The sequence below is a fragment of the Rattus norvegicus genome, chromosome 12, assembly GCF_021556685.1.
Source record: "Rattus norvegicus strain SHRSP/BbbUtx chromosome 12, alternate assembly SHRSP_T2T, whole genome shotgun sequence".
In the NCBI taxonomy this organism is placed as follows: domain Eukaryota; kingdom Metazoa; phylum Chordata; class Mammalia; order Rodentia; family Muridae; genus Rattus; species Rattus norvegicus.
Window position 1 is genome coordinate 43,950,357 of NC_141545.1, and position 15,846 is coordinate 43,966,202.

Here is a 15,846-nt window from a genome sequence, read left to right on the forward strand (position 1 = left end):
GGCAGAAGTGGTTTGGATATCTTCTGGCGACTGAGAAGGCCACTTCCCAACAGCGCTTTGACTTTGTATTTTCATTCTATACTTCGTTGGGATGATGGATGAGGGAGAGAGCCCACCCCACTGTGAGGTCAACCTAATAGACTGGGACCTTTTTACTCCACTGAGAAACGGACAGCTCTCCCTCATGGCTGCCTGCTGGGTTCCACTCAAAGGTGACTTTTGGAATCTAGCTCCCAGGTAGCTGAGTGCCCAGTCTAGCTCCATCCCGATGAGCCTTCAGGATAGAGGGATAGAGTCCTGGATAGTCCTGGATAGAGGGTTTTAATGTGCCACCTGGTCCTAGAACTTCTCTGTAGAGTCCCTCCTTGAATCTCTAGAGTTGGAATCAGACTCCAGACCATCTCAGCTCCCAGTTGCTCACTCAAATAAGTTTTGATGGTTTTTTTTTGTTTTGTTTTGTTTTTTGTTTGGGGGTGTGTGTGACAATTATTTGAGAACATGGGAGCAGGAATGGCCACAGTTTTCCCACAGTTTTCTCATACCCCAGATGCATTTGTTGGTCATCGGAAGAGGCAGGTAATTTCACAGAGAAGCTCGTTTGCCCCAAGTGACATAGGGACACACACTGGGGCACCTAGATAAATCGAAGCCAGTGGCTGCACAGCCAATCTCTTCCTGAGCCTTTTCTTTCTTTCTTTCTTTCTTTCTTTCTTTTTTTTTTCTTTTCTTTTTTCGGAGCTGGGGACCGAACCCAGGGCCTTGCGCTTGCTAGGCAAGCGCTCTACCACTGAGCTAAATCCCCAACCCCGAGCCTTTTCTATCTCGATGGCTTTTGGTTGTTTGATGACTGGGCATTACGCTCCCTCCCTCCACCCCATGACTGTAGAATCGCTCACTATGCAGCAACCTTGAACTTCCAACCCCCTGCTTCCACTCCATCTCCCCAATGCTAAGGATTCAAGTGCTGGGGATCAACCGCAGAGCTTCCAGCTTGCTAGGCAAGCGCTCTCCCAATGGAACCGCGCCCAAAGTCCCATCTCACTAGCTTTGCGCTTCTTCCAGGAGGTTGTGGAAATTGGTGGCCGTCAAGGACGTGGTTGGAGGACAAAACCTAAACTTTGGAAATGGAGATCTTTCAAGATTTTTTTTAATGTACAGAAAAGTGTGTGTGTGTGTGTGTGTGTGTGTGTGTGTGTGTGCAATCGATATAGTCCAGACAACGCTTCACAAAGGGGCTCCAGGCGGTGCCTCCTCAACACAGCCTCTTCCCCACCGCCCGCGGCGAATTAATTGAGCCCTGAAAGAAGGAACCACGGAGCTCCAGATAATTAGTCAAGAAATGAATCAAGCCCCAGCGGTCTGGCCAAGACTCCTGGGGCGCTGGTTTTGTGCAAGCCGAATGGGTCAATGGGTCGGTGGGGAGCTGGTCCTGGGCCGGGTGTGGCGCGGCGGGAAGCTCGGCTTGGACGCCTGGGCACGGCGCCCTGAGCGCCGAGCTCCTCCTTCCGTCTGTCTGTTTCGGTCTGTTTCTCCCCTGGCTTCTTTCTTTTCCTCTGATCTTGGCCTTCACTCCTCTCTTTCCGGTTCCTTCCAATCCCCTTGTCTTGTGAGCCCCAGTCTTATCCTGGAGGATCTGGGGCTTGGGGATGCTGGGGATGGTCCGAACCCCCTTGACTGAGAGGGACTTTGTCTCCACCCCCAACTTTGGAGGCCAGGGACTGCTTGCTGTATGTCATTAGATAGAATTCTTCCTTCTTGGGTCATCTGGATCTGAGATCCCAAAGCCCTCGGAAATAATCAAAGATGTTGAAGAACTTTGCTAACACCGGCCCATGTCCTCTGCCTTAAGAAGTTAAGACCCATACACAAACTCAGTGTTTACCGAGGCCTACTGAACTCCCACTTGACAAGCTCCTCAAACAACTGCTTCAGCCAAGATTTAGGCATTCCGGTCTGAAGCAGCATCGCTGGGAAGGAGGGAGGTGAAACATGTCACAAACCTCCCTGAGCTCAGAGAACTGGGATCATTTTTTCCCCCTGAAGTCCCACAGCAAGAGAGAGGAAAGGCTGAATGTGCTTTTCTTCCTGACACTGGTTTCAAAGGGAACTTAAGACGCAGGTGCGCTCTTGTCTTAGCCCGTGAGTGTTCCTAGAACTGCCTTACCTGGGATATACTTAGTTACTATCTCCCACCCACCCGGGTTGTAGAGGTAACCCTGGTCTCAGACTACAGTCCCGAACCAGGTCATTTTTTTTTTCATTGATGGTTTCAAGGTCCTTATACAGCATCGGAGTAGAGTCACCACTGATGCTGACCCACTGGAGGCTCTCCCAAAGGCTCCAGGCTGCTGCTGCTGCTGCTGCTGCTGCTGCTGCTGTTATCACAAAGCCAAATGCTCCGGTCTTTGAGCTTCTTCGGTTTCCCACTCCTTTGGAAGAGGGAAGCATTGGGAGGGGCTGGCTAGTGGGCGGGACTATAGTGTGTGGATGCTGTTCGTGATTGGAGCCTCCTCTGGTTGCTTCCCAGAGGGTCACACTTGCTTCTGGGCAACCCCTATCTGCAGGGGCACACTGAACGCATCTTCCTTTTCACACTTGACATGGTACTCACCAATTCCTGTGATTCTAGTGTCCTCTAGGTGGGACCCAGTGGCTGGTGAACACTCCCCCAGAGTAGGCAGAGTTGACTCTGTAGGCCTGTGGGCTCCTGTGTGATCCAGTCATAGAGTCTAACAAGCTTCTAGTACTTGTCCTTCAGAGAGTGCGGGGCCTAGAGCCCAGGACTCCTGAGTGAGTCCATTGACCTTTCTCTGTAAGCCTCAACTGCCCTTCAGAAACAGAACTAAGTGGCTCCTACTACAGGGGACATAGCAAGGAGTCTCTACAAGCCTAACTTGGGACATGTAGTGTTCAGTAATTAGGTTTTGCTGTTTTGCTTCTGGTTTTGAGACAGAGTCTTGTGTGTCTAAGGCTGGCCTGGAACTCCATATACAGCAGAGAATGGTCTTGTACTCTTGGTCCTCCTGCTTCTATCTGTGGAGTGCTGGGATTACAGGTGTGTCCCACCACAGCACATTGTTGTGGTTCTGAACCAGAGCTTCATGTTTGCCAAGCAGATCCTCTGTTAACTGAGCTATATCCCCAGCCCTTAAGTATGTTAAACCCCTAGAATTACCTGGCTTTTCTGCCTCCCTCCCTCCTTCCCTCCGTCCCTCCCTCCCTCCCTGCCTCCCTCCCTTCCTTCTTTCCTTCCTTCCTTCCTTCCTTCCTCTCTTCCCTTCTTTCTTTTTCTTTTTTAGATTTTAGGACATTTGATTATATATAATAATGATAATTTTTTTAAAGTTTATTTTATTTATGAGTACACTGTAGCTGTCTTCAGACACACCAGAAGAGGACATCGGATCCCATTATAGATAGTTATGAGCCACCATGTGGTTGCTGGGAATTGAACTCCGGACCTCTGGAAGAGCAGTCAGTGTTCCTAACCGCTGAGCCATCTCTCCAGCCCAATAATATATTTTGTGGATGGGATCCTGGTCTAAAAATCAAAAATTATTTACATGTTATATACATAGCCTGAAGGCATTTTGTTTAGGTTTGGTTTGCACTTGTGAGTTATAGCCTCATTCTGTAGCTCAGGGTGGAATAGAATTCACCATGTAGCCCAGACTGACTGGCATGGAACCCATAACCCTCCTGCATCAGCCCGTTTAGAAGGGCTTTCAATGTGCTCCCAACACCTGAGGTTAGGGGAGGCTTCTTCATATATGGTGTCATGTTTGTATACATTTACTTACTTATGTTTGTTTGCTTGTTTTGAGACAGGATTTCTCTGTGTAGCCCTGGCTGCCCTGGAACTCACTCTGTAGACCAAGCTGGCCTCCAACTCAGAGATCTGCCTGCCTCTGCCTCTCTGCCTCTGCCTCTGCCTCTGCCTCTGCCTCTGCCTCTGCCTCTGCCTCTGCCTCTGCCTCTGCCTCTGCCTCAAATGTTGGGATTAAAGGCATGCACCACTACCAATCAGCAAAAAAAAAATTTTGTGAGAGGATAGAGGGGGTTGGTTGTCTTACTCGGTAGTCTAGGGTGGTCTGGGACTTTCTGTATAGCTCACACTAGCTGCAAACTCACAGTCCTGCTCCTGGTTCTGAAGCTGTCCCAACCACATTTCTTCTACACTTTGATATCTCTCTTACTTAACATCATATTCTAATGCCTTTAAAAATAAACCTTTGTAGCAGGCACTGTGCTTGCTACCCTTGTATGTGGAAGGCGGAGGCAGAAGGATGTCAAGCTTCAGGTGGGCCAAGGCTAGTAAGTAAGACTATTTCAGCAGGACCCATGACATAAGTAAATAAAGCATCCACAGAGATCTCCAAGTCCACCCATGCTGTCTGTGTCTGGAGAAGCCAGAGGGGCATTAGCAGGACGGTGGAGACAAGACAACTGGCCGCTTGAGCTGGGATTCTGAAGTTCAAACAAGCTCAGAGCCTAGGAAATCTAAATCTGAACACAGAACACCATCACCCTACTAGCAAAACACCCTAGGAAACATAGGAGCCATTGCACCCCCAAAGCTCCACCTGCTTTCTAGGGAACTGAGCTTCAGAGGAAGATACCTGTTTCCCTTCCTCATCCTTTAGATGTCAGCCGTGAAGTTCATCTCTGTGCCTCTCCTCACATCGTCTGACTTCCCCCATGATTGGAGTCGCATATCAGATTTAGGCTCCCGTGTCTGTGTCTGTGGTTCCCTTTCTTGCCCTCTCTGGTTTCTTTCTCCCCCTGGAAACTGATGGGTTTCAACAGCTGTATGCCTGGCTCCCCTATATTTCAGATTGGCCGTGGTGTGTGGCATATGGGGAAGGTCGGAGGAACAACTGGGTGCCTAGGGAACATCAAGAGTTTATCTTGGTACAGGAGAGGTGGCTTGGAGGTTAAGAGTACTGACTGCTCTTCCAGAGGTCCTGAGTTCAATTCCCAGCAGCCACCTGGTTAGCGCACAGCCATCTGTCACGTGATCCCACGCCCTCTTCTTGTGTGTCTGAAGACGGCAATGATGTACTCCCATTCAGTGTACTCACATACACAAAATAAAAAGAGTTTATTTTCTTCATATCTCCTAGCAGCGTACCGTAACGGCTGTCATTTGCTGTCATTTGCTGTCATTTTCATTGTGTTTATACCAGCAGTTCCCAACCTTTTGTATACTGCGACCCTTGAATGCAGTTACTCATGCAGTGGTAGCTCCCTGACCATAAAATTACTTCCATTGTTACTTCATAACCGCAACTTTGCTACTGTTGTGAATCATAATGGAAATACCTGTGTTTTCCGATGGTCTTAGGGGACCCCCTTGAAAGGGTTGTTTGAATCCCCAAAGGGGTCACAACCCACAGGTTGAGATCAGCTGACGTACATGGTATTAAATTACTTACAGAAGCCAGGTAGAGGCCACACGCAGAAGCTCCATGAGTAGTCAGTGGTCGTAGGCACACTTAGAATCCAAAAGGCGGGGTTGGGGATTTAGCTCAGCGGTAGAGCGCTTGCCTAGCGAGCGCAAGGCCCTGGGTTCGGTCCCCAGCTCCGGAAAAAAAAAAAAAAAAGGAAAAAAAAGAAAAAAGAATCCCAAAGGCTGCGGGTTCTAACGTAGTATCAACATACCAACTCCAGTTCCTCTGAGACCCTGAAGACTCTGATATCTGTAGAGTCTTGGAAGCTAACCTGCCACAGAGGTCTAGTGAGAGTTGCCCAAAGCTTTCGTTGTCAACCATGATGTGCTTTGATAAAGTGAGTAGGTTATTTGAATGTGTGCAGGGGGCTAGAGAGACGGGTCAATGGTTAAGAGCACTGGCTGTTCTTCCAGGGGACCCAAGTTCAGATCCCAGCGCCTACATGGGTCAGCTCATAGCTGCTTGTATGTTCAGCTCCAGGGGATCTTATGTCCTCTCTGGGTTCTATAGGCACTCACTTACACATGTGATACATGCACAGACATACACACAAAACAGAGCATGCACACATATACATATACACATACACATTCACACATACACATACACACACATATACACACATATACATATATACATATATATGTATATATACAATTTTTTAATGTTCTGAGCAACTGAGATATCCACACATATACATATACACATTCACACATACACATGCACACACATATACATATATACATATATATGTATATATACACAATTTTTTAATGTTCTGAGCAACTGAGATATCCACAGTGTGCATAGCAAAGCCTTTCTACCATCCCCTCATCTTACCAATAAGTCAATGGAGGGGCTGGGTCAGCATCCTCCTCTGATCCCTGCAAAGTATTAGGTCTCCCCCTGTGTCCTCTCTGGTATCTGGACAGTTTGTAATCTGTCCACTTTCAGCCCTCCTAGACCTCTATGGGGCCAGGGGCAGAGAGTCAGGGACTCAGAGTCCCCAGGGCAGGTGTCAAACATCCCTTCTGAGTGCCCTGGCTCCAGGGTCCCCATCCTGAAGGGTTCAGCTGAGTGGGGCTTTCAACAGCCTCTGAGAGGTGGCAACAAGTTTCAGGCAGGGCAGCGTTGCCCAGGCTCTGACTCCTGCAGGCTAGCAGTGTGTGGTGACCAGGAGCGGGATTCCAGGGACATCTGGCTATTGTCAGCCACTCATCTGTCTGGACAGTGGACCAGGGTGGCTGATGGTAGGGGAAGGAGCTGGTTGGACTGGGGCCAGACAGAGCTCTTGGGGGAAGAGAAGGATGGTTTAGGAGCAGGCTGCTAATCCTGCCCAGAGCCCAGCCCTCAGCAGGAGTGAAAATCAGTGCTGATATCAGCTGAGAGAAAAGGAGAGGGCTGGATAGGGGACTGTACTGCTTTGCCTGGTGAGAGGCTCAGCTCTGTGGAACCTCATGGAGGGGAGGCAGGCAGGCCCGAGGCATGGGAGTTGGGGGTGGGTTGAGCTTGCCCTCCTGCCCACTTGAAGATTCTTGCTTCAAAACTCCCACTGATGGCTTCCAGACAAGTCGGCACCAAGGGTCATTTCTGGAGCCCTTAAGCGTCCTCATAGTAACTGTGAGGACAGGTGTAAATCTGCCCTCACATTCCTCCCTATCCTCCACCCAGCTGTCTGTACCTGAAGCAGGTCCTTGTTTATTACCTGCTAGAGAGGCCTGAAACACACACACACACACACACACACACACACACACACACACACGTTCCCCCCTGCCCCGCAGGCACCCGTCCCTCCATGTTCTTCTAAAACAAACTATCATCTGTTTATTAAAGCAAAACAAATATAAGTATTTGAGAGAAAGAGGGGAAGGAATGAGAGACAGAGGAAGAAAAAATAATATTAAGAATCCTTTTACTTGCTACCATTAAAGAGTCTCACTTAAAATGCCTGTCCTGGGAGCCAGCTAAAGACATTTACAGTGGAACCTGAGGACCCACCTTCCTTCTGTGGGACTCACATGATGAAAGGGAATTGACTCCTGGGATTACCCTCTATGTGTGTCCTCTGTGTGCGCGCACATGCACAAAATAAATAATGATCTTAAAAAGTAAAAGAAAAAAAAAACTTTCTTGGACCCATGAGATGGCTCAACAGATAAAGTGGCTTGCCTCACCAGCCAGATGGCCCGAGTTTAGTCCCTAGGACCTGGTAAAGAGGGAAGGAGAGAATTTGTTCTACAGACTTATTTTCTGACTTCCACAGGTGAAGCACCCTGCCCCCGCACCTCTCTCCCGCTCTCTTGCCCCACCCCCACAGAAATGAATAAATACCTATTTTAAACAACAAGTATTTAAAATGCTTTCGTGGGGTACAAGGGTGATAGGGTAAGGGCTGTCTCCCCAACACTTCACCCCATCACTCTAAAAGGGGATGAGGCCTTTGGAAGTTGGGCATCCCCTCCCTTTCAGGCCAAGCATACTCTGGGAGGAAATGAGGGAAGAGCCCTCTTCTGAGCCAAAAGTTTTGAGTGCCCAAAGCAGCACTGCTTGCAGGGGGCGGAGGACAGCATCTTCAGAGTGAGGAGGGCAACCACAAAGGAAAACTGGCCTCCCTCCCCTTCCCTCCCCCTCTCCTCCTCCTCCTCTCCTCCCTTCCCTCCCCCCAAAGGTCATGCCACCAGCTCTCTGACCCTCTACCCCAAGGCCAACTTGGAGGTATCTGGAAGCCTCTCTCTGTCCCCAGAGTCACATCACACCAACCCCTTTCTAAGTTGCTGCCAGTGGATGCTCTTGATGGTTTCAGGAGCCTTGTCTCCCAAGGCTAGAGGCTGCTTCAGGAGCCCCTGTGTTTGGTAAGCTCAACTGTACTTTAATGGAGGGGTTTACACCCTACTATATGATCTTACATCTACATCCAGAGTGTGAGGTCTGTATCTGGCTGCTTATTTGCCCCCTGACCCACCCCCGCCCCCATCCTGTTTCCCTCTATACCTTCTCAGCCTCATTTCTTCGTTGACTTGCCTGTCCATCTCTCTCCCTTGTCTCCATCTCTCTCCTTTCATGGCCTAGGTTGCTCCTAGCCTCTCTGGTTATCTACTAGTCTCTCTCTCTCTCTCTCTCTCTCTCTCTCTCTCTCTCTCTCTCTCTGTGTGTCTCTCTGTCTCTGTCTCTTTGTCTACCTCTCTCTGTGTGTCTCTCTCTGTCTCTGTCTCTCTGTCTGCCTCTCTCTCGCTCTGTCTCTCTGTCTCTGTCTGTCTCTATCTCTGTTTCTCTCTCTGTTTCTCTCTCTGTTTCTCTCTCTCTCTGTCTGCCTCTCTCTCTCTGTGTCTCTCTCTGTCTCTGTCTCTCTGTCTGCCTCTCTCTCTCTGTGTCTCTGTCTCTGTCTCTGTCTGCCTCTCTCTCGCTCTGTCTCTCTGTCTGTTTCTCTCTGTCTGTCTCTCTCTGTCTCTATCTCTGTTTCTCTCTCTGTTTCTCTCTCTCTCTGTCTCTCTGTCTGCCTCTCTCTCTGTGTGTCTCTCTCTGTCTCTGTCTCTCTGTCTGTTTCTCTCTGTCTGTCTCTCTCTCTCTCTCTGTCTCTCTCTCTCTCTGTGTCTCTCGCTCTGTCTCTCTGTCTGTTTCTCTCTGTCTCTCTGTCTCTCTCTGTCTCTATCTCTGTTTCTCTCTGTTTCTCTCTCTCTCTCTGTCTCTCTGTCTCTCTGTCTCTGTCTCTCTGTCTGCCTCTCTCTCTGTCTCTGTCTCTCTGTCTGTTTCTCTCTGTCTCTCTCTGTCTCTCTCTCTCTCTCTCTCTCTGTCTCTCGGATTCTTCTGCCCTTCTCTCTCCCTTTCTACCCTCTTTCTCGTTCTTTTCCCTGCTCCCAGCATCCAGCCTTCTTCCATCATTCCATCTTCCTCTCTCACCCTTCACCATCCTCACAGCCCCTAGTTGGGGACCATAGCTCTTATTCCTGAGGAACCTCAATGACCTGTAACATTGGGCACGCATCAGAAGGCTCCTGCGCTTGAATAAGAGCAGGCACCCATAATGAGTGGCCTCCTGGGAGTGGGTGGACAGCCACACCCAGCGGTCCTGGGAGGCAGGAGGCCCTCAGAACCCAGGAATCTCCAATCACTCTGTTCTGGTCACTGAAGGTTTCTCCTGGGTTCATAGCTGCTGGTCCTGCTTCCCACAAACAGTCTAGGCCTGAGGAATGGTCCTTCATTCCAGAGTTCTTTCTCCTAGATGGATCTGAGAGTCGGCTCCTTTCTACCCCAAAGGGTGGAGAAGATATGGGTAGACAGGCCTGGGGATGGGGGTGGGGGATGTCGAAAAGGCATCAGGTTGGACTTGAAATCAAACCTCAAGCTTTAAAAACCAATAGGGGCTCTGACTCCAGGGCGAGGAGAGAGAGAGAGAGACACTTATCTCTGGCTCTCCTAGAGTTTTTGAAGTCCTAGGATTCTGATAGAGAGGGTTTAATGTATGCTGGGGGCAGGAGAGAGATAAAGGCCCAGAGATAGCAACAGAGGCTGGAGAGACAGCTTAATGGTTAAGGGTGTTGTTTACTGCTCTTGGGAGCCCTGGGTTTGATTCCCAGCACCTGCATCAGGTGACTCATAACTGCCTGTAACTCCAGCTCCAGGGGGCTCCGCTACGTCTGGGCTTCAGACTCTCACGTACATACCCACGTGCAGACACACACATACACGGGTCCTGGGGAGATGTCTCAATGTTTAAGAGCACCATCTGCTCTTCCAGAATATTCCCAGCACCCACATGGCAGCTTACAACTGTCTTCAACTCCAGCTCCAGGGAACTCAACACCCTCACACAGGAGGGCAAAACACCAGTGCACATAAAAATAATTAAATCATTATTTGAAAAAGAAAATAATAAAAATAAACCTTAAGGGCTGGAGAGATGGCTCAGCGGTTAAGAGCCCCGACTGCTCTTCCAGAGGTCCTGAGTTCAATTCCCAGCAACCACATGGTGGCTCACAACCATCTGTAAAGAGATCTGGTGCCCTCTTCTGGTGTGTCTGAAGACAGCTACAGTGTACTTATATATAATAAATGAATAAATCTTTAAAAAGAAAAAAAAATAAACCTTAAAAAAGAAAAAATAGGAATAGAAACATAGACTAGTCATAGCATTGACAGAAACAATTGAAAGTGCAAGCACACACACACTCTCACACACACACATACACAAACACACACATATACACACATACACATACACACACATACACATATACACACACATACACATACACACACATATACACACATACACATACACACACATACACATATACACACACATACACACACACATACACATATACACACACATACACATACACACACACACACACACACAGACGCCCTCCTCCTGCAAAGCAAGCAATGGGAAAATTAGACTAAGAGTATGGCTCAGTCTTTTAAATTTATTAATATTAATATTAATTTATTAATAATATACAATATATCAATCTATTAATATTATATATAAAGTATAGATGTTTTATATATAAATTTTAGATATAATTTATATCCTGCTCACTTTCCCCTTCCTGGTCATCCCTCCTCTTCTCCTCTGAACAGGTGGGGGCTCCCCTGGGTATCCCCTGTAGAGTGTTTTTATAACGTCGCCTAGCACTGGAAATTATATAATATATATTTATATATTTATATGCACTACAGGATCGAGGCTGGAGGTGTAGCTCAGTTTATAGAGAGCATCACCTGGTAGGCAGGAAGCCCTGGGTAACATCCTAAGAACCACATAGACTAGATATGGTGGCCACGCCTGTAAAGCCAGACCTTGGAAGGTAAAAGCAGGTGGTCATCCTTAGCTACCTAGGAAGTTCAAACCTAGCCTGGGCTACATGAAACCCAGTCCCAAACAAACCCAAATAACCCAGATTAGGGGCTAGGGAGGAGTCAGTCACCAGGAACACTTGCCGCTCTTGCAGACAACCTCGGTTTAATTCCCAGCACCCACAACAGGTGGCCCACATCCGTCTGTAAGCCCAGCTCAGAGATTTTCAAGTCTCTAGCCTCCTTAAGCACAGAACCCACACGCATGTGCAAATGCACACACACACATACACACACACATACACACACACATACACACACACACATAAACACATACACATACACACACATACACACACACAGACACACACACACACACACAGAATTGAAAATAAAACTTTAGATCGAGATAACCTGGACGTGGTAATGCACACCTATAAGCCTAGCTCTTGGGAGGCATCTGGAAGATGACCAGTTTGAGGCCGGCCTGTGGCTGTATAGTAAGATTCTGCCCGCAAAACAAAACATAACATAAAACTTCCACCTTGGCATTACCCCCAGAGTGAGTTCTGAGTACTATGCTCCTCCTCTGGATCGTTAAATTTCTCTTCACACACACAAGGCTCACTTAATCTCCCCCACTCAACCAACACCCCCAACACCTTTTCAGAGCTTTTTGCCCCAGAGGATCTGCAGACAAGTCCTGCCTTAGCTCTGGGTAATCCCTTCAAGAAGGCTAGGGTCTGGCTAAGCCTTCTCCACAACCAGATTCAGCACTTAGTCAAATGCTTTCTCTGCACAAAGGGTTGGAAATACCCCCGCACCCCCCCCCCCCAGGAATCCTCACTTTTCTAGAAGAGGTAACACTTTAAACAGCCAGGGAACAGCAGCAGGGGCCTCGGGAGCCCCTGTTAGAAGTTAGAAGGAGGGAAAGTGTCAGGACACCCACAGGTAGGTAGGGCAGGTTATTGGGGTAGCCTGGGGGGGCTGAAGGTCCCAGAGAGTGGAAGAGAGGCTCCCAAAGATCAGCTTACTCCTTGCAAGCCCTGGCTTCATTCTCCTGGTTATTTCCATGACGGAGATGGAACCAAGGCCCTGTTCAGAAGGACAAATTCTCCATCACTGAGTCATATCCCAAGCATCCTCCCTGGCTTCTCTCTCTCTTCCCTTTCTGTTCTTCCCCCCAGTCCTTTTTAAATTGGGGTCTCAATATGTAGCCCAGGCTGGCCTCAAATGTGGATTCTCTTATCTCCTCAGTGGTGGGATTACAGGTTTGTGCCACGGCGCCTAGCTACACTGTGTGTGTGCGCACACGTGTACACATGGAGGTCAAAGGTCAGCGTTAGGACCCTCCTCAGTCATTCTTCACTGCATTTCTTTTTAAACTTCTCCTCTGCCTTATTTATTTACTTATTTATCTAGTAAGTACACGAATGTGTGTGTGTGTGTGTGTGTGTGTGTGTGTGTGTGTGTGTGTGTAGAAGTTGGAGGATAACCTGTGGGAATCACATCTCTCTACTGTGAGGGTCCCAGGGATCAAACTCAGATTTCGTAGCAAGCATCCTTACCCACTGAGCCATCCTGCCAGCCCTCCTCCTTATTTTTTGTGACAAGGTCTCTCTCACTGAGCCTGGAGCTCACAGGTCTTACTAGGCCGGGTAGCCAATGAGCCCTCAGGGATCCTCCTACCTATGCCCTTCTCCAGGGTTAGGTTACAGATAGGTGTTGGGAGGTGCTTTTTACCCAGGTGTAGGGGATCGAGCTCAGGTCTCCAGCTTCTGTGGTAAGCATTTTTCCCTAAACCTTCAGACTTTTTTTTTTTTTTTTTTAAATGCAGTGTTTTCAGTAAGAAAGTGTGGAGCGATTGGGAGAATGAACTCTCGTATGCCCACCATTGGACATCAATAGTTATGAACTCACCCCATGACTGATCTGGTGCGGTTGGTATCTGAGATCCCTCAGTGCCTGTCTTCAGATGAGGAGGCCGGTGCTTTGAAGCAACAGGGCCACAGGCATCCCAGGCAACCTGGAAGATAACAGTTGTGAAACTGTATGAAATACCCTGATAACATCCACGCCACATGCCACTGCCTTTGTTGTTAAATTGGTCCCAGCCTAGATGTAGACAAGGCACTTGTCTCATTCTGTCTCTCTGGCACCTGTCTCCCCACCACCCTTCTTCCAGGTGCTGCTCGGGGCCAACAAGCCCTCTGCTGTCCAGTTACTGTCCCAAATACACGTTTCTCTTTTTTGTTTCCTCATTTTAACTGAAACTAGAAAAACCAAGCTGCTGGTGGTGGTGGTGCACACCTTTAATCCCAGCACTCAGAGGCAGGCAGATCTCTGGGTTCAAGGCCAGCCTGGTGTACGGAGTGAGTTCTAGGACACCGAGGGCTACACAGAGGCCAGCCTGGTCTATAGTGTGAGTCTTAGGACAGCCAGGGATACACAGAGAAACCCTCCCCACCCCACCAAAAATAAAAAAAGGCAAGATTACCAGGAACCCAAGTCATATTAGCGCTGGTCATTTTTCTCCCTACTGTGTCATCTGTGAAGTCCCTCTGTTTTCTGTAGGCAATCCTGAGCTATTCAGCCAGTTTCTTGCAAGATCTGGGGAACATAGTGAGACTAAATCTAAAGCCACCACTAACAACAGAACCCAAGACAGAAATTAAGAAGGATAACATTACGAAATAAATGTACAAGCCGGGTCTGGTAGCAAGGGCTATTCAGCACTTGGGAGGCAAGAGGATGAGGAGTTCAAGACCAGCCTGGGAAAACTCAGAAAAGGTTTCCTTAAATAAATAAACAACCATAACAGTAGCAACAATAATAAAGGAGAGTGGTGAAGATGTAGCTGGGTTGGTAGAGCACATACTAAGGCTGATCCCCAAAACTGTATAAAACGGGTACCCTCTTGTAATCCCAGCAGGCAGGAGGATGAGAAGCTCAAGGCCATCTTCAGCTACACAGTAAGTTCCAACCCATCCTGGACCGTTGTTTCACGTAGTAAAACAAGGGGCTGCTGAGGTGGCTCCAGCTGTTAAGAACGCTGGCTTGGGGTTGGGGATTTAGCTCAGTGGTAGAGCGCTTGCCTAGGAAGCGCAAGGCCCTGGGTCCTGTCCCCAGCTCCAAAAAAAAAAAAAAAAAAAAAAAAAATGCTGGCTGCTCCTCCAGAGGATTCAATCCCCAGGACCCACGTGGTAGCTCACAACTAGTTGTAAGTTGGTTCCAAGGGACCTGACAACCATCTTCTGACCTCCTCGGGCACCAGGCACAGCCAAGGAACAGAGAAACACCTGTAGGTAAGACACTCATAGACATTAAGTAAATCGTTGAGAGAGAGAGAGAGAGAGAGAGAGAGAGAGAGAGAGAGAGAGAGAGAGAATTAAAAACTTTTAACTTTTAAATGGGTAAATGAACAAATTAAGCGATAAGTACATTTAAAAAAGCATATAGTCTCCCTGTATCTGGTCTGCACATAAAGTGTCCGAGGCTTGTGAGACCCTCACAGTCAGCTCCAAATTGTAGAGACTGCGGATCTGTAGTGCTGTCTCCCTGTCCCTCCCCCTCCCGGCCTTCCACAGGTCTTGCAAAAATTAAAGTCAGACTCCCCTGCCCCAGGCCCCTATCTCAGTCCATTTGGGGGATCTAAAGTGACGATATTTACAAACCGGAAACCGCCTTAGGGAAAGGAGGGGTTCTTTTTTTTTTCCCCTCATTTTCAAGTCCCCACTCCTCCCCTCTCCCCCTCCTCCCGAGAGCAAACGGGAGGCTCCGGCGTTGGCCGAGCCAGAGACATTAAACAAACCACATTGCCCCCGCAGCTCTGCCTCCTGAAGGAGGGGATTTACTCCTTCTCCCTGCGCCCCGAGGAGTGTTAACAGCGGAATTAAAGTAGGGGGAGCTGGCAGGGGCTTGCTTTCTTCAGGGGACGCGTGTCTGCACCTCTTCCCAAGGTATTAATGGCCGGCTCACACCGCCGAAAGAGAAACGTGGGGCACAACCAGGAAGAAGACTGTGGGCGTGTTCCCAGCCCGCGGGAGGTGCTGCCCTCCGACTTTTCCTGGTCCTCAGAATTACTCAGTTCACCTAGAGCCATGTAGGGTGAAGGCAGACTTCAGGTGGGCAGGGGTGGCCAGGGCGACAGGTGCCAATTTCTTCTTTTATTCTGGTTCAATTTCTTCTTTTATTCTGGTTCAATGATTTGTTAGCACTGCTGGGGACAGAGCCTGGAGCTTTGGGTGTGTTGGGTAAATCACTCTACTGACCATTTTCTTCTGTTATCTGGAGCACGTTTTCATATATATATATATATATATATATATATATGTGTGTGTGTGTATGTTTGTATATGTATATGTATATGTATGTATATGCATGTATATGCATGTGTATGTATATGTATGTGTATGTATATGTATGTGTGTATATATGTGTATATGTGTATATATATGTATATGTACTGGAATTTTTATTGTTGTTGAATTTTTGAAACAAGGTCTCTCTATGCAACCTCGGCAGTCTTGTACCTCTCTCACTCTGTAGACCAGACTCCCCTTGAACCCACAGAGATCTGCTGGCCTCTGCCTCT

At 48.3% G+C, this 15,846-nt stretch overlaps 2 long non-coding RNA genes across 5 annotated transcripts in view; one reads left to right on the plus strand and one right to left on the minus strand.

The window, feature by feature from the left end:
• The window catches only part of LOC134481194 (uncharacterized), a 59,384-nt gene that overhangs the window by 12,759 nt on the left and 30,779 nt on the right, over positions 1-15,846 (plus strand). Inside the window, exon 1 of one of the 3 annotated variants that reach the window (XR_015634347.1) lies at positions 14,308-14,557. The exons of the other annotated variants lie outside the window; for them this stretch is intronic. This is a non-coding gene — a long non-coding RNA (uncharacterized LOC134481194). Of the gene's footprint in view, positions 1-14,307; positions 14,558-15,846 lie in introns of those variants that run through there. 3 annotated transcript variants of the gene reach the window in all.
• Positions 1,556-14,442, minus strand: LOC148002343 (uncharacterized). 2 transcript variants are annotated; one of them, XR_015634349.1, is made up of 4 exons: positions 14,166-14,442; positions 13,750-13,862; positions 13,173-13,278; positions 1,556-2,429 (listed from the first exon to the last, which is right to left on the minus strand). It is a non-coding gene; the product is annotated as an uncharacterized LOC148002343 (long non-coding RNA). The 2 variants fall into 2 exon arrangements; XR_015634348.1 differs by lacking the exon at positions 1,556-2,429 and adding an exon at positions 3,342-3,541.